Source organism: Protopterus annectens, chromosome 6.part0, assembly GCF_019279795.1.
Source record: "Protopterus annectens isolate FY-2018-M chromosome 6.part0, PAN1.0, whole genome shotgun sequence".
NCBI lineage: Eukaryota > Metazoa > Chordata > Ceratodontiformes > Protopteridae > Protopterus > Protopterus annectens.
In genome coordinates this window covers 1,176,363,703-1,176,389,369 of record NC_056737.1, presented here as the reverse complement: position 1 = coordinate 1,176,389,369, position 25,667 = coordinate 1,176,363,703, and the positions used below count along the sequence as shown (strand labels likewise).

Here is a 25,667-nt window from a genome sequence, read left to right as displayed (position 1 = left end):
GTGTTACGAATATTCACACTGCATATAAGTGAGAGCAGGTAAGCCACGATTCATAGAGGCCACATATCTAAGGCATGATGGCCAAGAATAAGCATAAGCAAATGAAGTCATAATGAAATGTAAATGAGAAATGATGTAAAACAGTATATGCTAATGAAGCACTCTCTCCCCTACTTGCAATTAATGTTACATCTTCCTGCTCTTCTGCTCCATCCACAGATTCATTACATAATTTTGCAATCCAGAAAGATGCAATCACTTAGGTTCATAGGCTCATAGGTTGGTACTAGGCTATCGGCCATAGGGTCTATACAAGCCTAGCTATAACAATTCCCTGGATATTTCTTCCCACAATATTTACTTCTCTGGACCCCTGTCTAGCAGGGTGACTGACGTGATCCCCGGGGTGAATTTCCTATCTCCCATCCAATTGTCAAGGTTCCTTTTGAAGAGGGCCAAGGAGGCAGTCTGCTTGACATGTATATGGGCAGTCTATTCCAGAGTATGGGGAGTCTCTGGGTCAGGAACCTATCCCTCCAGCATGTTTTGTTCATTGTAATGACAAGGTTTAGATGCGTGGAGCATGTGGCTCTGAGGGATTGGGATTTCCTTAAGTGGAACATGTCCAACAGCTCAGGGTTTGACATGGCCTTGTATGTTAAGCAGAGATCGCCTCTGAGTAGACGATATGCCACAGAGTATAGCTGGAGTTTTTTTAGATGGTCAGCATATGGCATCTGCTTTAGGCCTGTGATTCTTTTAGTGAGGTATTTCTGTCGCGTTTCCAGCTGTTGCAGATGTCTTGTGAGGTACATACCAAATGGGGCGTTGTACTCTATAATGGGTCTAATGAGGGATGAGTACAGTGGGACAATGACCTCCTTTTTTTCTGGAGGAAAAGCCCTTAGTGATGATGTGTGCAGCATAGAAGGATTTCCTGACTGTTGTGGCGATGTGGTTATCGAAGGTGAGACCACTGTCCACCTGTGTCCCTAAGTCTCTTCTCACACTTTCAGTGTTTAGTGTACTGCCACCTATGTGGTAATTCACGGGTACATGTTTTTTTTTCCAAAGGGGATAAATATAAATTTCTTGGCGTTATGCTTGAGCCCATGGCTCTGGCACCAAGCATCTGTTTCTGTAAGGTCTTTTTGTAGAATATCCACATCATTTGGGGATTCAGTAATGACTCCCAGTTTGCAGTCATCTGTGAACTTTGTTAGCCAGAGTCCCTTAGTGTTGACCTGTACTTCAGAGAAGTAGATGCCAAACAAGAGTGGTCCCAGGATTGAACCCTGAGGTACTCCACTTGTCACTTGCCTGGAGCTGGATTTGGAGTTGACTACTTTTACAGTCTGGGTTCTGTCAGTAAGCCAGTTGGCAACCCATCAAGTGACGTAGGGATTTATGCCCAGCTTAGTAAGTTTATCTATGATTCCAGAGTGGGAGATGATGTCAAAAGCCGTGGCGATGTCCAGATAGGCTGTGTGGACAGCCTTACCCTCATACACAGCTCTGGAGACTGATTCGAAGAAGTCAATCAGGTTCAGGAGATAAGATCGGCCCTTTATGAGCCCAAACTGGGTGGGGTCTAGTGTTTGAAGGTTGCCAATGTCTTTGTTTATAAGTTCCATGATAATGTGTTCCATGCCCTTGCAGATCAAGCTCGTCAGACTGATGGGACGGTAGTTCCCTAGATCCAAGGTGGATCCCCCCTTGTGGAGTGGGATAACTGTAGCTATGTGCCACTCAGTGGGCATGAAGCCTGAGGTGAGGCTATGATTAAACATGACACTTAGGTGAGGTGCCAGTTCATTTTGTAGTTCATGAAGTACACAGCCCGGGATGTCATCTGGTCCTGTGGATGCTGCATTCTTAGCTTTGGAGAGTGCGGTTTCTACCTGTGTGGCCATGATTACCGGAATTTGGCAATCTTTTGGTATTGAGATGGGCCCTTTAGGGGGTGAGAGGGGGGTGAAGTTGGCACTAAATAGATCTGCCAGGATATTGGCAATATCCTTGGGATCAGTATATTTAGTGCCAGTCTGTTGTAGCTCAGAGCAGATCTGAGCATTGCCATTTATTTTCTTGACATAACTATAGAATGCTTTGTGGTTGTCTTTGGAATCTTTGGTAATTTTATTTTCATAACTAGCTTTGGAGGATTTTATGAGGGATCTCAGCTTCTTACTGAGGCTGGTAAGGGAGTTTTTTGCATCCTGGGATTTTCCTCTTTTCTGAAACAGTTTCTTCCTTCTGTTGTATAGTTTGTTTAAGGCAAGACACCACCAGACTGGCTTCCTTATTTTGGAGGAGAGCATCTTGGTTCTATTTGGGATGGCACAATTCATGCACGAGTGGATGTGCTCATACAGTGCCATGTAGGATTCAGCAGTCGAAATTTCAGCTCCCTTCTGCATGGGTGTCATGAAGTTTGTCACTTCTGATTTGAGTAGCATGAAGTTGGCTTTGAAAAAGTTTTTTACGGAGGTTTCCTTACTGGTGGGGGGGGGGGTGGAGGTGGGATGTGGATCTCAAGGGTGATTTGCTTATGGTCACACCTGACCAATGAGGGGGTGACCACTGGTGTGGAGCATCTATCTCCCATGTTGGCAATGACCATGCAGGTAGCCTTGCTATTTCCCTTTGTGAGCTGCTTTTTCCCAGGCTAAACCAAAACTGGTTGTGCTCAGAGGTCCTCACCAGCCAAGAAGGTGAAGATATAAGCAGAGAATAACCCGCTATCATTTTGATAATCAGAAGATGCTTGATAGGTTTAGAGTGGACAAGGTTATTATAAGGGTCTTATTGATATTTATGACCCCCATAAAAGAATGTAAGAATGTGCAGCCTTCTTATCCCTGTGGATACTAAGGTATGCATAACCTTCACTATACATGCCACAGCGACCTTCCTGAGCTAGACTGGGGACACCTCAGTTGTCTCACAGGCTCTTGCCTTGAGAATACTGCAGCAGTTCTTGGATGTGTAATACAGTGCATCTGTTTCCAGAACAGACTCCCCATACACGTCAAACGTCAGTGTCACCTCAAGGCTCAGCCAGGACTATGCATGCCTTTTATGGAGTGGCACATTTTCCCTGCAGTCCTTAGTGAAATAGATTCCACCTATATTGCAATTAGAGCCCCTTCTGGTCCACACAGTGAGCTGTACAACAGTAAGAAGGGCTACCACTCCATCAGTTGCCATGTAGTGTGTGATGCATGGGTGTGCATCACCAATGTCTCTACTCAGCATCCTGACAGTGCACATGGTTCCCATATGTGGCACACTTGCTCACTCTACCACCTCTCCCTGCAAGGTAGGATGCCCAGTGGTCATCTTGTTGGTAAGTGAAGAACAGTTTTTTTCTCCTTTTTTTCTGTTTTATTTAAGTAATTGTTAATGGTGAAATATATTCCCAAATGCTAAACCACTTTTTCTTCCCCCTCTCTGTTTTGTGATGCAGAATATCCACTGGAGTCACATGGCTCATGACATCAGTGAGAAAATCAAATGGAACAGCCAGAAGAGAACTTTAATACAGCCCTGTCCCCGACCTGTATTGTCAATAAGAGAGTCTTTGTTCTCCTAAAGAGTCATTTTAGATACCTGGATGTGTCTGAGGGTGCCCTTTAGTATGAGTCAGGTACTGCATGTAGGATGTTAACTACATGTCACATTCTGCACAATGTGAGTTTGCACCAGTCTGGTGGTGAAGTGACCCATCCTGTCACTGCAGCTCCTAGTTACAGTCCTATGACTAATGGTAAACAGCTAGCAGCAGTAAAAGTGATCCCATGTGACAGGCTCATACATGGCATACAGCTGAGCAGGTAAAGAGGTGGCATGCCCAGAACTATGGACCATGAGATTCAGGTTACAGTTTTCTTTCTTGTTAAAACATATAGAGTATAACTGATGCATGCAGTGATATCTGTAAGCTATGTTGTGTGGTGGGACTCAAAAGCAGCGGGTATCAGGGGCTGCAAAAGCACCTCACTGAGTACCAGCAAACCGGCGACTGGCTTAGGAGAAGCTTTATCATCGGTTTTGGACCTCGACAGTCTGTCTCTGTCTTTTTCTTTGCATGTTTTGTGAACTCCGGTAGTCGGATTGCTATCCGACAACATTTCAGGGAAATTAAATCTGGATCCAAAATATTTTGAAGCAAAAATATACCGAAGCTTAATAGTGCGTTGGTTAAATCTAGCACAAAACCGCCAGCAAGGCACATTATGATCTAGGCCTAGGCAAGGAATATAGTACAAATGAAAATCCTTATGAGGTATTTGCTTCCTACAAGTAATGCAATTATTAACTTTTACTGACATCGGTAAGGAGCAAGAAAAAGTTTCCCCAATGGGGTACTTAGCTTTAATTGAAGACTTTGGTTCTGAAACTCGAATACGAAAATTTCAGGAGTCGGCCAACCGACACTTGCGAACTGCTTCTGCTTCGGGCACCGCATGGCAAGAAAGACTGAATAAAATGGAGTCGGCTGCATGTTTAATACCACTGATGACCTGACGTCATGGAAGATGAGACAGCAACTGATGCAGGACCCAAGACTTTGATATTCAGGCCGACTGAGGGCAACCTGCCAGCAGATTACCCAAATGTAATGACTGCAACAGTGAATCACGAAGAACATCTGATGCATGCAGTGATATCTGTAAGCTATGTTGTGTGGTGTGTGGTCTACTGCCAATGTTCATCTAACAATCTTTTTCATCTTCTAATAATTATTTTTTTATTTAAAACAGTTAATCATACTATTGTCTATAAAAGTCATACATGAGTGCTCTTTGGCTTCTGTTCATTGATGCTGGAAGGCACCATATAACCAGTAATCACATTTTAACAGTTTTGCACAATAATTTCTAGTCAAGTGGGAAATCTAACACTGCACATACTGAATGCCCTAAAGTGGTACAATTAGTAAAAAAGGTGACAATTCAGAATTTAACATAAGCTCATAGCTTACACTTGAATAAAAAGTCCCTATTTTTGTATATTATACATTTTTTTCAGTTTAACTATGTTGCCTGTTGAGGTACTGCATATCAGATTAATTTATTTTGTCATGTGCAATAACTTGTGGCCCCAGAGACAAAAAAAACTATAATCATTTGTGCAGTGGTGATGGTGAACTGGCAGCAGTGTTTGTTTACACGGCAGAATACCCATTTAGAGTTTCCATGAAACTTGCGTTTTATTATTATTAAGCTGTAGGTAACTTCCAGCTGTAACAATGTCAGTGCAAACAGCATTAATGCTACTAAAGACTACAATTTTATTTTATGACACACAGCTTTCTCTTCACAGTTCCATAAGAGTTTAAGCAGTACCATTACAGGAATAAAATGCATACAGTTACAAAGTGTCTTAAGCCCCCACCCTTTTATTAATAACTTATTCCCCATTCCCCTTCACATGAAACATTAACTTGTGTTTGTGAAGGTCAAATTGTAAGCAACAGAAATGTCAATCACAGTAGGACAAGGTCAAATGTATCATACACATCTCTTAAAGATAGACTAGGTGATGGAAATCTGACAGTGATGCTCGACCTGGGCCTTGAATGAGAGGTTCTGCTGGTGTAGATGAAAGAAGTGAGTGGAAAATATCAATATCTGGCAGGAACTGACTGGCCACCTGTCATCCCTGAAGGGATCACCTGCTCCAAACAGCAATGCTGTTATAAGTACAATGACCTACAGAACTGTAGGCCAGACCATCAGGCCAAGTGTTTTGACCAAGTAGTAGAGAAAAGGCCTGAGTAACTGTGTAACTTTTGTTTCATTTTCTTAGTAATAATAAAGATAAAGGTAAACTGAAAGAATGCTGTATAATTAAAGGTATTTGCTAGAAGAAATATGTATCCATAATGTCACTATAATAATGCAAATGAACGCATAAACATATATGTATATTGAACTATGTCTGTATACAATAAAAGCAATATTTATATGATAACATATTTCCTTGTATAAATAGGAATGTAATATATGTGTGTCAAGAAATGTATGTAAGTCTGCATACATATGTCCATAAATTACAGATATACATCTGCTTGAGTACACTTACAACTATTTTTTCATACGTATAAATGTTATGTATCTATACACAAACAACAAAAAAAAAATTCAGTGCCACATAAGTTCATTTACAGAATTGCAATAACTTAGTTAGTAGTTAAAGTAAATACAGACCATTTTTGTAAAGAAAGGAATTTGTTTCTGTAGGCCGGAAACGATTTATTAGTAGAATAAATGTACAACACAGTCATTTCTTCCACAGTATTACGTGCACATGCAAAATGGCTGATCTCTTAGTAGGCACCACAACCTAGAAAGTGGAGGTTGCAGTATCAAGTGAATGACCAGAATGTAGTGAGAAATGACTAGTTGTACATCTATATGCATTTTTAAACTATCCCCTTATATGCTTTAAGTTAGTAGGCAGAAAGCTATCAAAGCGCACATTACTGTCCTGAAGTATATATACTGCATCCATCTGTAACACAAACATTTTTTTTTATTTAAGCTTGAACTAAAAGGAACAAAAAACGTCCTTGAATTGCCACATTTTCTGTGTGTACTCTGCCTTAAAACAAGAGACAGACTGTTACATGTAAACCATAACATTTTAAAGTAAAATCTAGACTAAAAGGGTTTGCAGAATTTCCGGACAACACCCTTCCCCCAAACAGACAAGCTGTACACACATATAAAAGTGCAACAAGTTATTAATAACTTCCATTAAATGAAAGGTCCAAAGGTCAGGTCAGTTGTCAATCTCCTCTCTGGTCCAGCTGGTGAATCTGGGAATCTTGAGGCAATGTTACAACTGCCTCATGTACACAGACAACCCTCTCCTCCTCCCAACAAATTCCAACACATGTGAGAGATGCAATCATATAGCCAAACTGGAGGCTAAGCTCTCTCAACTTAGTACTGGCGTAACCAGTCAGGAGGAGAAGGAAACCACACTCACTACAATTCCAGTCTCACATAGACCTACCACGACAGCAAACCAAACACATAAACACACAAAAACATACTCGGAGGCTCGAAATAAAAATCTGCCTAAGCAGCAGAGACCTCCAAAGCAGACACCCAAGCAAGCGCTACCCCAAAACAAAACACGTGCAACACATAGCTCACAAAGCCAGTGTGCTGAACAGTTACAGCCCTTAAGACTAAACAACACACCTGATACACTTGTAATAGGTGACTCTATTGTCAGGCACACTGACATCCCGCTCACCAGGCTGAACAGGGAGAAGGTCACGGTGAGCTGCCTATCGGGCGCTAGGATCCGCCACATAACACAAGCACTCAGGTCACTCCAAGGCAAGTACAAATATGACTCAGTCATTGCCCATGCTGGTGTGAATGACCTGAGACATACCTCCCTGGACTACATGAAAAGAGACATAGAGGAGCTCTCTGAGCATGTAGCCTAGGCCGGTATGACCCTGACCTTGAGTAGCATCTTACCCTCACCAAGAATGATGCCACAATATGAAGACAAGATGATCAATTTCAACAATTGGCTTAAGCATTGGTGTCATTCAAAGGGGATCCAATGCCTGTCTGCCTGGGATGACATGCTCGACAAGCCATGATGCTTCGCTAGGGACGGCTTGCACCTGTCACCCCTGGGCTTTCTGATATTGGCAAAGGCTCTTGCCACCCCCATAGTGCCTTTTTTAGGCAAGGCTCAAAAGACAAACCCACCTCCATAGGTATCACAAGGGATAAGAAACTAAGAGTAATGCTACTCAACGCCAGAAGTCTAAACCTCAAGATGCATGCACTCGAAACACTCCTTAGCATGGAGAAATAGCATGGAAAACATCAATATCTGTGCAGTAACAGAAACCTGGTTCAAGGCTCCCGAGAGCACCCCAGCACTACCAGGTTATACCTCATACCATGCTTTTCGGCCCCAAAACTTGGACCGAACCACAAAAGGAGGGGGAGTATCAATATTCGTCAAAGATACCCACACCTCCAGGTTGGTGGCATGGCACAAAGCATCAGAGACTATCCATGTGCAACTAACAGTGGGTAAAACTGCCTCCCAGTTTATAGTCTGCTACAGACCACCCTCCCAATCCCAGGAACCCCACTCGGCCTTCCTGAGAACACTGGAAAATATGAAGGTCTCTCCAAACACCATTATATTGGGCGACTTCAACTACCCTAACATAGACTGGGGGCATTACTCTAGCTCCAACACCCTAGCCCAAAGGTTCCTAGAATTTATAAACTCAAATGCTATGGAACAACTTGTTGCCACTCCCACAAGAGGGGAAAACATACTGGACCTGATCATCACCAACATGGGGACTCTATGCTCCACACCAGAAGTGTATCCCTCACTGGTAAGTTCAGACCATAAACTAATCTCACTAGATATTCACATCCCGACCCCAGCCCCTGCCCAGAAAACCACAGTGAAAAACTTCTCTAAAGCAAATTTCACACTCCTCAAAACTGAGGTGGAATCCTTCAAAGCCCCCGGGCCTGTGGAAAATACGGCCCAGACCGCAGAATCCTTTATAAACGCATTCTATGAACACCTTCAGGAATGCATGGATCATGCAATCCCAAATAAAACCAAGACCCAATCCTCCAGAGTTAGGCGTCCTGTCTGGTGGACCCTAGCCATAAACAAACTATACAATAGAAGGAGGAAGCTACTACATGATAGAGCAAAATTCCAAAAAGGGAATGCATCTCTGATCAGTATTAGCAAACAAACTATGGGCACTCATAAAATTGTCTAAGGCCAGCTTCGGGAGAAAAAATTCACAGGACACTAAGGATAATCACAAGGCTTTCTTTAGTTATGTTAGGAACCTGGGTGGGAATTCCCAGATATGCTCAGAATTAGTCCAAAATGACAAAAAATACACCGAACCCACAGACATTGCCAACATCCTAGCTGACAGGTTCAGCGCAAACTTCTCCCCCCCTTCCCCACCAAAAGGGCAAATATCTAGCCCAGCAGAGTGCTGCCCCCCTGACATCTCAGATGCTCAGGTAAGAGCCACCCTCTCCAAAGCAAAAAACACAGCATCAGTGGGACCAGACGGTGTCCCGGGCTGCGTCCTACATGAACTCCAAGAAGAACTAAACCCAAACATAAAACTACTGTTCAATCTCAGCCTTACTACAGGATATGTATCCAAAGAGTGGCATACAGCAACAGTGGTCCCTCTCCACAAAGGTGGTGCCTCAACGGATCCTGGAAACTACCACCCCATAAGCTTGACTAGCTTGGTCTGCAAAGCTATGGAAAGGATCATCATGGACCTCATAAATAAAGATATTGGGGACCTACAGACACTGGATCCTACCCAGTTCGGCTTTGTTAAGGGCAGATCCTGCCTCTTAAACCTGGTCGATTTCTTTGAAACAGTCACCAAGGCCATTGACGAGGGGAAGGTGGTCCACACAGAATACCTGGTCCTTGCAAAAGCCTTCGATACAATACCCCACTCGGGCATTATAGATAAGCTCTCCAGCTTAAATATAAACCCCTATGTCACTAGATGGGTTGCAAACTGGCTCAAGGACAGAACCCACATGGTTAGAATTTCTGGAGCCATGTCAGACTCCAAACCAGTTACAAGTGGCATCCCACAAGGCTCAGTCCTGGGACCTCTCTTGTTCGGTATATATTTCTCGGAGGTACAGGCTAACACAGAAGGACTGTGGCTGACCAAGTTCGCAGATGACTGCAAACTGGGCGCTATAGCAGACTCTCCAGCTGACACAAGCATCCTACAAAAGGGCCTCATAGAAACAGACAACTGGTGCCAGAGCCATGGCCTCAAGCTAAACCCCAAAAAGTGTATAGTCATCCCCTTTGGCAAAAACAAAGTGCCCACAAATTACCACATAGGTGGTAATCCATTAAGTACGGAAGAAGTAATTAGGGACCTGGGGACCCAAGTTGATATCAATCTCTCATTTGACAACCACGTGGCCAAAGTGGTTAGAAAAGCATTTTATATAGGTCACCTAATCATGAAGGGATTCACATCTAGATCAGGGGAGGTCATCATGCCTCTTTACTCATCCCTCATCAGGCCCATAATTGAGCACAATGCCCCTTTTGGGATATACCTTACCAGCCACCTGCAGCAACTGGAAAGACCCCAAAAGTACCTCACCAGGAGGATCAAAGGGCTCAAACAGATGCCATATGCTGCCCGGTTAAAGAAACTCCAGCTCTACTCAGTGGCATACCGCCTGCTCAGAGGCAATCTGTGCCTGATGTATAAAGTCATGTCCAACCCGGAGTTAATGGACATGCTGCACCTCAGAAAATCTAAATCCCATCGAGCTACGTGCTCGAGAGACTTGAACCTCAGCACTGAAATAAATAGGACATGCTGGAGGGACAGATTCATAACCCAGAGGCTCCCTTCACTCTGGAATAAAATCCCAATCCAGGTTAGGCGGAGTCCCTCATTGACTCTCTTCAAGAGGAATCTTGATGAGTGGATGGGAGATCGTAGGTTTACCCAAAGGTATCACTTCTGTGTCACTGTTAGACAGAGGCACAGAATACTAACCTCAAAAAAGGGCATAGCAAAATTCATTTAAAATGGGTGGCGAAAGCCAAACACACTCTGGCTAGGCTTATAAATGCCCTAGGGCAGATAGCCTAGTATGAACCTATGAAAGATTGGCACAGTATAATAATTCTGATATTAAATATTTAACCAAAAGCAAACTAAGTAAGTGCAGCACTGAATGAAATGTCTTGCATAACAGTAGTAGTTACATTGGTAATGTTATGGAAAAAAGGTGAAATACTTGTAAACTAGCATTGTCTTATGTCTTCTGTATCTAGTGGATGAAAAGATCCAATACAACAGAAGCCAGCTGAGTAGAAGTGAGTCTTTAGTTGAAGCTGCTGGTAATCATTCACAGTTTATTAAATGTATTTTGTCTTTAACTGATTTCATTAATGTATATAAGCACCTATTTATAAAGGATGGTAACTGAAGACCTACTGTACTTTCAGTACATTACTGCAATCAGATGTAAAAGCTATGCCAGTACATAAATGCAGTATACTGTCCTTAAATGGTTTTATTACATGTAAGTATTTATAAAGAGTGGTCTCAGGTGTTAGTACAATAGACTGAAAATGTAACCCCCAACAAAATTTAATAGCATTGAGCTCATTTTTCTCATGTATGCGTAAGTACTTTACATATCAGTGTTTCCACATATGCAAAAGTACCTCCAATACATTCTGTTTTATTTCAATAAAGATTTATTAAAAATAAAACTATTTTAAAGTAAAAAACTGGATGCCATGTAACATCATGTGTGATTTTATTGTGGATATTTTCTTTTTTGTTTCTGTCCCTCCTTCTCTTTCTTTCTTTGTTTTTTCTTATTTTAATTATGCATTCATTTGTCCTTTAATATTTTCTTTCTCTCCCATTTCTGTTCATTTTTACCAATCCAAGTTTCTCAGGAGCTGCCCAGTCATGTACCTCCCAGGTTAGGGAGCATTCACCCTGTGCTCCTCTAGGGCCATGCTCAGAGGGTCAGGGTGGTAGTAAGGGTCCTGCAGGCACTTTGGAATGTGGCAGCTTGGCAAGCCTCACTGAATGGGGGTGTAGTAGTAACCTGTGCTAGACAGCCTGGCAAGCCTCACTGAACGGGGGTGTAGTAGTAACCTGTGCTAGACAGCCTGGCAAGCCTCACTGAATGGGGGTGTAGTAGTAACCTGTGCTAGACAGCCTGGCAAGCCTCACTGAACGGGGATGTAGTAGTAACCTGTGCTAGACAGCCTGGCAAGCCTCACTGAATGGGGATGTAGTAGTAACCTGTGCTAGACAGCCTGGCAAGCCTCACTGAATGGGGTGTAGTAGTAACCTGTGCTAGACAGCCTGGCAAGCCTCACTGAATGGGGGTGTAGTAGTAACCTGTGCTAGACAGCCTGGCAAGCCTCACTGAATGGGGGTGTAGTAGTAACCTGTGCTAGACAGCCTGGCAAGCCTCACTGAACGGGGCCTGTAGTAGTAACCTGTGCTAGACAGCCTGGCAAGCCTCACTGAACGGGGATGTAGTAGTAACCTGTGCTAGACAGCCTGGCAAGCCTCACTGAACGGGGGATGTAGTAGTAACCTGTGCTAGACAGCCTGGCAAGCCTCACTGAACGGGGGATGTAGTAGTAACCTGTGCTAGACAGCCTGGCAAGCCTCACTGAACGGGGGATGTAGTAGTAACCTGTGCTAGACAGCCTGGCAAGCCTCACTGAATGGGGGTGTAGTAGTAACCTGTGCTAGACAGCCTGGCAAGCCTCACTGAATGGGGGATGTAGTAGTAACCTGTGCTAGACAGCCTGGCAAGCCTCACTGAATGGGGGTGTAGTAGTAACCTGTGCTAGACAGCCTGGCAAGCCTCACTGAATGGGGGTGTAGTAGTAACCTGTGCTAGACAGCCTGGCAAGCCTCACTGAATGGGGGTGTAGTAGTAACCTGTGCTAGACAGCCTGGCAAGCCTCACTGAATGGGGTGTAGTAGTAACCTGTGCTAGACAGCCTGGCAAGCCTCACTGAATGGGGTGTAGTAGTAACCTGTGCTAGACAGCCTGGCAAGCCTCACTGAACGGGGATGTAGTAGTAACCTGTGCTAGACAGCCTGGCAAGCCTCACTGAACGGGGATGTAGTAGTAACCTGTGCTAGACAGCCTGGCAAGCCTCACTGAATGGGGTGTAGTAGTAACCTGTGCTAGACAGCCTGGCAAGCCTCACTGAACGGGGGTGTAGTAGTAACCTGTGCTAGACAGCCTGGCAAGCCTCACTGAACGGGGATGTAGTAGTAACCTGTGCTAGACAGCCTGGCAAGCCTCACTGAATGGGGGTGTAGTAGTAACCTGTGCTAGACAGCCTGGCAAGCCTCACTGAATGGGGGTGTAGTAGTAACCTGTGCTAGACAGCCTGGCAAGCCTCACTGAATGCGGGTCTAGTAGTAACCTGTGCTAGACAGCCTGGCAAGCCTCACTGAATGGGGGTGTAGTAGTAACCTGTGCTAGACAGCCTGGCAAGCCTCACTGAATGGGGGGTGTAGTAGTAACCTGTGCTAGACAGCCTGGCAAGCCTCACTGAATGGGGGGTGTAGTAGTAACCTGTGCTAGACAGCCTGGCAAGCCTCATTGAACGGGGGATGTAGTAGTAACCTGTGCTAGACAGCCTGGCAAGCCTCACTGAACGGGGGTGTAGTAGTAACCTGTGCTAGACAGCCTGGCAAGCCTCACTGAATGGGGGATGTAGTAGTAACCTGTGCTAGACAGCCTGGCAAGCCTCACTGAATGGGGCTGTAGTAGTAACCTGTGCTAGACAGCCTGGCAAGCCTCACTGAATGGGGGTGTAGTAGTAACCTGTGCTAGACAGCCTGGCAAGCCTCACTGAACGGGGATGTAGTAGTAACCTGTGCTAGACAGCCTGGCAAGCCTCACTGAATGGGGGATGTAGTAGTAACCTGTGCTAGACAGCCTGGCAAGCCTCACTGAACGGGGGATGTAGTAGTAACCTGTGCTAGACAGCCTGGCAAGCCTCACTGAATGGGGGTGTAGTAGTAACCTGTGCTAGACAGCCTGGCAAGCCTCACTGAATGGGGGTGTAGTAGTAACCTGTGCTAGACAGCCTGGCAAGCCTCACTGAACGGGGGTGTAGTAGTAACCTGTGCTAGACAGCCTGGCAAGCCTCACTGAACGGGGATGTAGTAGTAACCTGTGCTAGACAGCCTGGCAAGCCTCACTGAATGGGGGTGTAGTAGTAACCTGTGCTAGACAGCCTGGCAAGCCTCACTGAATGGGGGTGTAGTAGTAACCTGTGCTAGACAGCCTGGCAAGCCTCACTGAACGGGGATGTAGTAGTAACCTGTGCTAGACAGCCTGGCAAGCCTCACTGAATGGGGGTGTAGTAGTAACCTGTGCTAGACAGCCTGGCAAGCCTCACTGAATGGGGGTGTAGTAGTAACCTGTGCTAGACAGCCTGGCAAGCCTCACTGAATGGGGGTGTAGTAGTAACCTGTGCTAGACAGCCTGGCAAGCCTCACTGAACGGGGGTGTAGTAGTAACCTGTGCTAGACAGCCTGGCAAGCCTCACTGAATGGGGGTGTAGTAGTAACCTGTGCTAGACAGCCTGGCAAGCCTCACTGAATGGGGGTGTAGTAGTAACCTGTGCTAGACAGCCTGGCAAGCCTCACTGAATGGGGGTGTAGTAGTAACCTGTGCTAGACAGCCTGGCAAGCCTCACTGAACGGGGGATGTAGTAGTAACCTGTGCTAGACAGCCTGGCAAGCCTCACTGAATGGGGGTGTAGTAGTAACCTGTGCTAGACAGCCTGGCAAGCCTCACTGAATGGGGGTGTAGTAGTAACCTGTGCTAGACAGCCTGGCAAGCCTCACTGAACGGGGGATGTAGTAGTAACCTGTGCTAGACAGCCTGGCAAGCCTCACTGAATGGGGGTGTAGTAGTAACCTGTGCTAGACAGCCTGGCAAGCCTCACTGAACGGGGGATGTAGTAGTAACCTGTGCTAGACAGCCTGGCAAGCCTCACTGAATGGGGGATGTAGTAGTAACCTGTGCTAGACAGCCTGGCAAGCCTCACTGAATGGGGGATGTAGTAGTAACCTGTGCTAGACAGCCTGGCAAGCCTCACTGAACGGGGGATGTAGTAGTAACCTGTGCTAGACAGCCTGGCAAGCCTCATTGAATGGGGGTGTAGTAGTAACCTGTGCTAGACAGCCTGGCAAGCCTCACTGAACGGGGGATGTAGTAGTAACCTGTGCTAGACAGCCTGGCAAGCCTCACTGAACGGGGGTGTAGTAGTATCCTGTGCTAGACAGCCTGGCAAGCCTCACTGGATGGGGGTGTAGTAGTCACCTGTGCTAGAGAGGCTGGCAAGCCTCACTGAATGGGGGTGTAGTAGTAACCTGTGCTAGACAGCCTGGCAAGCCTCACTGAATGGGGGATGTAGTAGTAACCTGTGCTAGACAGCCTGGCAAGCCTCACTGAACGGGGGATGTAGTAGTAACCTGTGCTAGACAGCCTGGCAAGCCTCACTGAACGGGGGTGTAGTAGTAACCTGTGCTAGACAGCCTGGCAAGCCTCACTGAACGGGGGATGTAGTAGTAACCTGTGCTAGACAGCCTGGCAAGCCTCACTGAATGGGGGATGTAGTAGTAACCTGTGCTAGACAGCCTGGCAAGCCTCACTGAACGGGGGATGTAGTAGTAACCTGTGCTAGACGTATCTGCACATGCTCATGTTGTTCTTAATAGTCCAGTAATATCTTTTTTGGGGTACACTTGAGATATCATTCATATCGACTAGGGAAAATTTGACCAGGGTATTGGGGAAATTCTCTTTCTCTTTTAAACACTAGAGGGCACAAATGGGACTGCAATTACTAGATAAGTGCAACTAAAGCAAATGAGAGAAGTGATGTGGAGCATGGTGAGGAGATTTTTATGAATAAGTATTACCTGTTTGATGTTAACTGAGGATGAGGCAGTGTCAGACATTTCTCTCACAATTATGAAAATGCAGCCCCAGGTGGGGAACCCTTTGGGTGATATAGATGCTTCTTAGAGTGAGTCCCCTATTGAGTCTGTTTTCCCAGATTCTATGAACACTACCATACCTCAGTGTACAGCTGATCAGAAAAGGATTGTTAAGGAGCCAGACGTGCAGATATTAGAAAAATATACATATAAGGTGACAGTGGTCCCAGAAAGAAAAACAGTTATGGCTATTGCAGGTGAAAGAAGAATTTGTGATTAAGTGGATTGAAGAGGAATATAACAAACCAAATTCCCAACTATGGGTAAGAGCAAAACCAGCCATAAAAATGAACAAATATGATGACTGGGACAATGTAATGTAGCCCCTAGGCTGTTACTGCTCAAATGTCTTTGTAATAAATATAGCAAAATGAGTAGTTTCTTAATGTGCCTTTTGAAACATTTAGTTTAGCATTTGGTATTGTGACTGCACTTAACAGTAAAAAAGACGTTCTTTGGAATTTTATCATTTAGATTAGTTTAATGTCTAAAAGGAGGCTTATTTATTGTGCAACTCAGAATTGCTAAGTTAAAGTCAAGAGGCATTGAGGAATAATTAAAGGAGAAATGATTCTTTGTTAATGAACAAAATAATAATAATAAATATAAAGGTTGGTGTGGGAGTGTATGTCACTCTGCATGCCAAACATGGGAATCTGTATCATTTATCAAATGCAGGAATTGGTTGTCACCATATGATCATGTTAAGGTAATGCAATCAGTTCAAATCTTTCTTGTCAGGCTTTTCCACATTTGTTGAAGAATTATCCTTGCAAATATGTTCATATTATGGGGGAGGAGCAAACAGACATTTGTAATAATAAAATGTCTGAAACATACAGAGGGTAGGTATTTATGGTCCGACTATTAGAAAACATTAAAACATTAAAAAGATGGCAAAGAAAATGTAATATCAGAAAGGGCCATAGTGTGACAAAGGGGATGGTTGAATATCTTGCCTGAGCAAGGAGATGTGTTCATTAGGTAATGGTGAACAAAGAAGTGATACCAATATAGATGAGCTGTTGCTATTATAGGGAACAGGCAATAAAAAGGGCAATTACAGAATGTATTAGTACTTAAATAAGGCTAGTGGGGAATCTGTGTCATATTTAGGAAAGGATGACGCAGGACAGGACGAACAAAGCTGTTAAAAAAAGGGAAATTATTTTATAAAAAAATCACACTATAGGAAATGATCAACTTGCATGTTATGGCTTTAAACATGGTATGAAAATTATCTGAGATGTTTAGTTGTTCTCAAATGATGTGAGTAGTATGTTGAGGATTTTTGCAGATATGAAATTTATATCAGAAATAAAAAATAAATACGTTTCAATAATTTTGAAGAAAGGAAGTAAGTGGGATTTCTGTCCAGATAAATGCTTGGCTATCTCCTTCTTCACAATCAAGGTGAATATACAAGTCCTGGGTATAACAGTATTTAAGACAAAGAGCGCTTTCACAGTGAGTTTAAGGGCACATAGTTTATCTGTTGGAGTGACAATTTTATATGCATCCATGAGTATTATGGAGGTGTGATGCCTTTTAAGATTTGAATAAATGTGTATCTATTTACATGGATATGATTACCGATAGTTACTTTAATTGTGGTCTAAGAAAATAAAGACAGTTAAACAGTATCAGATGTTAAGACATATAGGATATTAGAAAGTGGAGGACTAGCATTAAATGAGTAGTGAGACTACAAAAATACCAGAGGCAGTCTAAAAACATAAAATGATTATGTAATGTATTCATTCTCCCATTACTCATAGAGAAGTCCAATATCTAAAATCCTTTAAAATACATTGAACAACTCCATAGGTTCATAGGTAGGTACTGGGCTATCAGGCCTAGGGCCCATACAAGCCTAGCCAAAAAATGTACCCTGGCTTTCGCCACCCAAGAAAATTATTTTCTTGTGCCCCTGTCGAGCAGAGCCACAGAAGTGATCCCCGGGGTGAATTTCCCATTTCCCATCCAATCATCAAGATTTTTCTTGAAGAGTGCTAATGAGGAGCTCTGTTTGACATAGATAGGTAGCCTGATCCAGAGTATGGGAAGTCTCTGGGACAGCAATCTATCCCTCCAGCATGTTCTGTTTATTGTGGTGACAAGGTTTAGGTCCCTAGAGCGTGTAGCTCGGAGGGATTGGGATTTCTTTAAGTGGAGCATGTCCAACAGCTCTGGGTTTGATAACTGTGCATCTGACTGTGCTCCTTTCCAGATGCCCCCCACCACTTCCCAGCTTTGCCAACTTTAAGCTAACAAACCTACAAGAACTCAAATCACTGCCACATTTTTACATCTTGTACCAGATTCTCTACCTTTAAAATTTCACTCTGATTTCTTTGACTCTCCTCCCCCCTTAATCTACACTCCCACCCTGTGCCTGCACATTCCTCCTATTTCTCCAGACTCCCTGCCATTCTGTCTCTATCTTCCTGTTTTCTTCCCTCAGTAAAAGACATCTTTGAGTTTCCCACTCTTACCTGAAGGACAACATACTCAGAAGTGAAGCATTTCCCTTATGCAGCGGGGACCTCAGTTAAATATCTCATCTGAAGGACAACATACCCAGGAGTGCTCCCCTTACTCTTGTGCAACACTTCAGTGCTTGTACTGGAAAATGAATCAAAGTAACTGTTGAAGGAACTGAACCCATAGTTTTCTGATCTTCCTTTATCAAACTTGAGTGTGCTGCCTTTTGTGTCACTGACACTTATGCATATATTATGGGTTTACCTTTAAAATGTCACAACACACTTGTGCGACGATTTACTTACCCGACGACATATCAGAAGCAGGAACAGTGAATCCCCAAAAGTGCAAACATGCTCTGCAAAGACAGTTGACGCTTGGCAAATGTCGACTTTGAGCGAAATGACCTGCACATCCAGACTTCTCCTACGAATGTTTTCCCCACATGTGGGGTGCTGCACCCCCCACACCCCCTGCTACTTATACATATACAAACTCCAAGATCGCACTACAGTCAGGGGAAAAGGTCTATTTCCCGATCCCCACTATAGTGAGATCTCCACTCAAAATGCCAAATTCACAACAGTAAATTCACATTAGCATCTTTTTTTTTGCTCATACAAATCTTTGAAAACATACTTTCGCATATATGAGTGTCGCACAATGCAGCCATGACATTTTCAACGTAAACCTATACTATGGATCATTTGTTGCTTGGCTGTTCACCAAGTCAGACCTAAAACCCTAGTCTCTTCAAATTATCCCAAGGCTGATGCTGCCCTTTAGGGTGTCCATAAAATAAAAGGTCACTTAGAGCAATCAAAATCTACCTTTCTCATTCCTTGGTCAGAATCCCGTGGATGTGTGTGTTTGTGTGTGTGTTTTGCAGTGCAACATATAAAGTACAGTTGTGTACACTTGCCATAAATGTAGATGTTCGAGTGTATTCACTGTTGCAGTCCTAACATATGGGCTATCCGGCTCCCGGTAGCCCTCAACCGGCCCGAATACCAGAGTCCTTAGTATATGATGTTGGCTGCCATCGGCTGTAAACTGATGTCAGAACGTCAGGTATAAAGGGAGGTGGCCGACATCATTTCCTCAGGTTTTCTTGCCTTAACTGTCAGAAGCCCCCAAAAGAAGGCCAATCTAGGAAGGAAACACCCTTGAAAAAAGCCATCCAAAAATAACATACTTAGTCTGTGCCTTTGGAAAAAAGGGGGAATGGAGGGTGGGAAACCAGGACTGCAACAGTGAATACACTCGAACATCTACATTTATGGTAAGTGTACACAACTGTACTATGTTCTTTGTGTTTCACTGTTGCAGTCCTAACATATGGGTTGATTCCCAAAGCCCAGAAAGAAAACAAAAGGGGGGGAGGAAGAATCACAGATTAAGGATTGGTAAAGAGGCCGTGCAAAACTGCAGAGGCAAAACCAGCCCTAGACTTAGAAAAAGATAGGTTGTAATGCTTTGTGAAAGTATGGACAGAAGACCAAGTGGCTGCTTCTAGAATGTCCTTAGTAGGCACACCTCTCAAAAAAGCTGCAGAAGTAGAGGTTGCTCTAGTAGAATGGGTCTTAATACCCTGAGGGGGAACCTTCCATGCTGCAGGTAACAAAAGTGAATACAATGAGCAATCCATTTGGAGATGGTTTGTTTGGAAATAGCTTTACCCTGAGCCCCAGGAGCAAAACTAACCAACAACTGCTGAGACTTCTGAAAGGGTTTGGTCCTATTTAAGTTAAATCTCAATTGTCTGTGCACATCAAGGGAGTGCAGAATCCTTTCCCCTTTATTCTGGCGGTTATTGAAGAATGTAGGCAGATGAATAGACTGGTTAAGTGTCATACTGGAAACCACTTTAGGCATAAAGGAGGGATTAGCTCTCAGAGAAACCTGGTCTGTATGAAAAATAATGAAAGGTTCTACTGCCATTAAGGCTTGCAGCTCCGAAACCCTTCCGGCAGATGTAATAGCCAAAAGAAAGGCAGTCTTCCATGAAAGGAGCTTTAAGTCTGCAGAGGCAGCAGGTTCAAAGGGAGGAAGAGTAAGGTTTTCCAGGACAAAATTAAGATCCCAAGCAGGAGTAGGAGCTCTTCTGGGAGGTCTAAGATTACTAGCTCCTCTCAGGAACTGTTTCATCAAGGGTTGAGAAAAAAATTGGTTGCTCAGAAAAACAATGAGCAGAGATTGCTGAAGCATGAATCTTGATTGAAGAAAAGGAAAGTCCGCCATTAAGCAAATCTGCTAGATAGTCAAAAATGAGGGAAAGAGAAGGTTGGGATGACTCTTCTCCCTTAGCCTGCATCCAAGAGCAAAATCTCTTCCATTTATCTGCATAGGACTTCCTGGTGCTTGGCCTCCTGGCCTCATGAAGAACATCAACCACCTGTTGGGAAAGATTTAAAGTATTAGCCAGGCAGTTAAATGCAGAGTTTGAAGATGAGGATGAAGGAACTTCCCCCTCCCTGAATCAACAGATCTGGTACCAGGGGAAGATGCCAAGGCTGAGCTTGGGAAAGGCTGCGAAGGAGGGGATACCAATGCTGCCTGGGCCAGACTGGTGCTATAAGAATAGCCTTTGGTTTTTCATCCCTTATCTTTAGCAGCACTCTGGGAAGAAGAGGCAGAGGAGGGAAGGCATAAATTGAGAGTTGTGTCCATGGGAAGGACAAAGCGTCCACTTTCCATGCTTTGTCGTGAAACTCTCTGGTGCAGAAGGTTGGAAGGAGATGATTGGTCTGAGGGGAGAAACAATCCACTTGTGGGGTGCCCCAATGATGAGTGATGCAATGGAAAATGTCCCTGTTCAGTTGCCACTCGTGAGGATCCTGAACATGTCTGCTCAAATGATCCGCCAAGGAGTTCAGCCTCCCTGGAAGATACTGGGCTAGGAGATGTAAGCCCATGGAAGATACTGGGCTATTAGATGTATGCCCATGGAAGATACTGGGCTATTAGATGTAAGCCCATGGAAGATACTGGGCTATTAGATGTATGTCCATGGAAGATACTGGGCTATTAGATGTATGTCCATGGAAGATACTGGGCTATGAGATGTAAACCCATGGAAGATACTGGGCTATTAGATGTAAGCCCATGGAAGATACTGGGCTATGAGATGTAAGCCCATGGAAGATACTGGGCTGTGAGATGTAAGTCCATGGAAGATACTGGGCTATTAGATGTAAGCCCATGGAAGATACTGGGCTGTGAGATGTAAGCCCATGGAAGATACTGGGCTATGAGATGTAAGCCCATGGAAGATACTGGGCTGTGAGATGTAAGCCCATGGAAGATACTGGGCTGTGAGATGTAAGCCCATGGAAGATACTGGGCTATTAGATGTAAACCCATGGAAGATACTGGGCTATTAGATGTAAGCCCATGGAAGATACTGGGCTATTAGATGTAAGCCCATGGAAGATACTGGGCTATGAGATGTAAGCCCATGGAAGATACTGGGCTATGAGATGTAAGCCCATGGAAGATACTGGGCTATGAGATGTAAGCCCATGGAAGATACTGGGCTATGAGATGTAAGCCCATGGAAGATACTGGGCTGTGAGATGTAAGCCCATGGAAGATACTGGGCTGTGAGATGTAAGCCCATGGAAGATACTGGGCTATGAGATGTAAGCCCATGGAAGATACTGGGCTATGAGATGTATGCCCATGGAAGATACTGGGCTATGAGATGTAAGCCCATGGAAGATACTGGGCTATGAGATGTAAGCCCATGGAAGATACTGGGCTGTGAGATGTAAGCCCATGGAAGATACTGGGCTGTGAGATGTAAGCCCATGGAAGATACTGGGCTATGAGATGTAAGCCCATGGAAGATACTGGGCTGTGAGATGTAAGCCCATGGAAGATACTGGGCTGTGAGATGTAAGCCCATGGAAGATACTGGGTTATGAGATGTAAGCCCATGGAAGATACTGGGCTATTAGATGTAAGCCCATGGAAGATACTGGGCTGTGAGATGTAAGCCCATGGAAGATACTGGGCTATTAGATGTAAGCCCATGGAAGATACTGGGCTGTGAGATGTAAGCCCATGGAAGATACTGGGCTATTAGATGTAAGCCCATGGAAGATACTGGGCTATTAGATGTAAGCCCATGGAAGATACTGGGCTGTGAGATGTAAGCCCATGGAAGATACTGGGCTGTGAGATGTATGCCCATGGAAGATACTGGGCTGTGAGATGTAAGCCCATGGAAGATACTGGGCTATTAGATGTAAGCCCATGGAAGATACTGGGCTGTGAGATGTAAGCCCATGGAAGATACTGGGCTATTAGATGTAAGCCCATGGAAGATACTGGGCTATTAGATGTAAGCCCATGGAAGATACTGGGCTATTAGATGTAAGCCCATGGAAGATACTGGGCTGTGAGATGTATGCCCATGGAAGATACTGGGCTGTGAGATGTAAGCCCATGGAAGATACTGGGCTATGAGATGTAAGCCCATGGATGATACTGGGCTATGAGATGTAAGCCCATGGAAGATACTGGGCTATGGGATGTATGCCCATGGAAGATACTGGGCTGTGAGATGTATGCCCATGGAAGATACTGGGCTATGAGATGTATGCCCATGGAAGATACTGGGCGGTGAGATGTAAGCCCATGGAAGATACTGGGCTATGAGATGTAAGCCCATGGAAGATACTGGGCTGTGAGATGTATGCCCATGGAAGACACTGGGCTGTGAGATGTATGCCCATGGAAGATACTGGGCTATGAGATGTAAGCCCATGGAAGATACTGGACTGTGAGATGTAATCCCATGGAAGATACTGGGCTGTGAGATGTAAGGCCATGGAAGATACTGGCCTATGAGATGTAAGCCCATGGAAGATACTGGGCTGTGAGATGTAAGCACATGGATGCTGCTGTGGACCATAGTCTCATGCTGTGTCTGTACAAAGGGTAAGAGTGAGTCCCCCCCTGCTTGTTGATGTACCACATGACTGTGGTGCTGTCTGTCCTGATCAGAAGAGTCCCAGGGGAGAGTAGGTCCTTGAAATCTAACAAGGCCGGCTGCACTGCCATCAATTCTTTAAAGTTTATGTGCAGATGAATCTGTTGAGTGCTCCAAATTACTTATATGCCCCTGCCTTTCAGATGTGCCCCCTGTGCATAATCTGAGGCATCTGTGGTGAGAGTCTGGCTGGCAGATGGTGGGCAGAAAGGCAGACCCATGTTCTGAGAACAGGCTGTCGCCCACCAGAGAAACTCCTTTTGTAGACATGGAATCAGGGGAAGAATCAGGTCTAAGTCCTGTGTGTGTTGACACCAAAGGTTCCTGAGGTACCATTGAAGTTTTCTTATATGCAGCCTTGCATATGGGATCATCAGGATACATGAAGCCATGAACCCCAGTGCTTGCAGGAATTGCCTTGCAGAGAGCTGGGTCATGCTTGCCAAGTTCTTGAAATAAGCAGACAGATCTTGTTGTTTTTCTTGAGGGAGGAATACCATCTGGGTGGCTATATTCAGACTCGCTCCCAGAAAAACAATCTCCCTTGTAGGAACCAACTTTGACTTTTTCTCGTTGAGAGTGTAACCCAAAGAAGTGAGAATGTTTTTCATTAAGTCCAAATCCTTTTTTAACTGTTCTGGGGAGTTTGCTTGAATGAGACAGTTGTCCAGGTAAGGATAAATTTGAATGTTCCTCTGCCTGCAAAAAGCAATGGCTGGCACCAGGCACTTTGTGAAAACTCAGGGAGCCATAGATAAGCCAAAGGGCAGCACAGAGAATTGGAAGTGTTGCTCCCCAGCCCTGAAACGAAGAAACTGCCTGCAACCTTCCCTTATTGGGATGAGCAGATAAGCCTCCTTGAGATCCAAAGTTACCAGCCATGAATCCTTGTCCAGCATTGGCAGTAACTTTTGAAGAGTGAGCATCCTGAAATTGGGAATCACCAGAAAAGTGTTTAGAATAGACATATCCAGAATAGGGTGTCAGGTGCCTCCTTTTTTGGGTACCAGAAAAAGTCTTGAATAAAAACCTAGGCCTACCTGATTTGCAGGAACTGGCTCTATAGCCCCCATAGTCACTAGAGAAGAAATGTGATTCTCTCCCCTCTGCCCTGAGAGTTCTGGGAATGTCTGGGTACCCTTGTAGAGCAGGGAAGGTGTGAAAATTAAACTTGTAACCTTGGTTTCCTATGTTGAATACCCATTTGTCGTCTGTGATGGTTGACCATACCCCTGCGAACCTGGCTAACCTTCCCCCAAAGGAAACCCTGGGCCCGCAGAGGTAGGCACAAGAAGGCTGGAGTCATTGAGAATGCTTGCTTTGGGAAGCTGGCTTAGAACTCCCTGATTTAGCAGAAGAAGGATGTCATTATTTAGTCCTTTAAGGGGCAGAAGCCTCCCCTCTGGAAGATATGAAACCCCTAGGCCTAGAACAACCCTGCTTTCCAGGATCAGGGAAAGACCAGTTCTTGGAAGGATAATGCCTACTAAACCGAGGAGGCTGAACCTGAAGGAACTCTTTTACAGCTTGCATAGATTTCACCTTATCCTCCAACTTTTTCAGTACCTCCTCAGCCTTGTTACCAAAAAGGTTGTCTTTGTGTAAAGGAACATCCAGCAATTTAGATTTTACAGGTTCAGAAAGAGGCTGCTCCCTAAGCCAAGCATGCCTTCTAAGAACAGAGCCAGTGGCTGCTGCTCTGCAGGAAGCCTCCAAGGTGTCAAAACCACAATGAAGAGAATGCTTGTTAACCAGACTTGCAGAATTTAGGAAATCTTGTAAATCTTTGTTTTCTGACATGGAAGGAATATTCCCGAGCTTAGCCTTAATAGCCTCCAAAGTATGCTGCTGATACTTAAGCATGTGAAAAGACAATTCACAGATCTAAAGGCAAGAGTTGCAGAGGTATAGACCTTTTTACCCCACCTGTACAAGGCCCTAGATTCCTTATCAGAAGTTACAGGGTTTTTAGCAATAGTAGCCTTAACACCCTTGGGACCTTGAGAAATAATTTCAGGATCAGCAGAAGGGTTTTGAAAAATAAATTGATGAGAATCAGGAACCCTATAATACCTATCAGGTTTTCTGGGAGCAGGAGGAACAGAATTAGTAGTTAAAGAATTTTCCATGAAAACATCATCCACATCTTCCAAAATAGGAGGTATAGCCAGAGATTTATGCTGTGGCAAATCTAAAAATTCCCAGATCCTGTTCTTAGACTGAGGGAAATCCTGACTTTCCCATTTAAAGTGCTGACTTTCCCATTTAAAGTGCTCCCTAAGAGTATTCAACGTATCCCCAAAGGAAAAATCTTCTGAAGGGAAGGCAGACGAGATAGAATCCTCAGCATCAGAATACTCAAAGCCAGAAAAAAGTTGAGAATTTCCTTCCTCACCAGCAAAAATACTGGAAACCTCAGAGTCTGATTCAGACAAAACATCAGGAGACAATTCCCTAGCTCTTTTGGAAGGGGGGGGGGGGTGAGAGCCCTTAATAAGGGTTAGAAGATCACCAGCCATCTTTACCAACTGGGACTGAGACACAGGAGAGGAGGCCAATGCTTGCTTGTGGGTA

The 25,667-nt window shown here is 44.4% G+C and overlaps 1 long non-coding RNA gene across 1 annotated transcript in view; it reads right to left on the bottom strand.

Moving 5' to 3' along the window:
- Positions 1-25,667, bottom strand: part of LOC122804093 — a 280,116-nt gene that overhangs the window by 86,958 nt on the left and 167,491 nt on the right. The gene's annotated exons all lie outside the window — the stretch shown is intronic.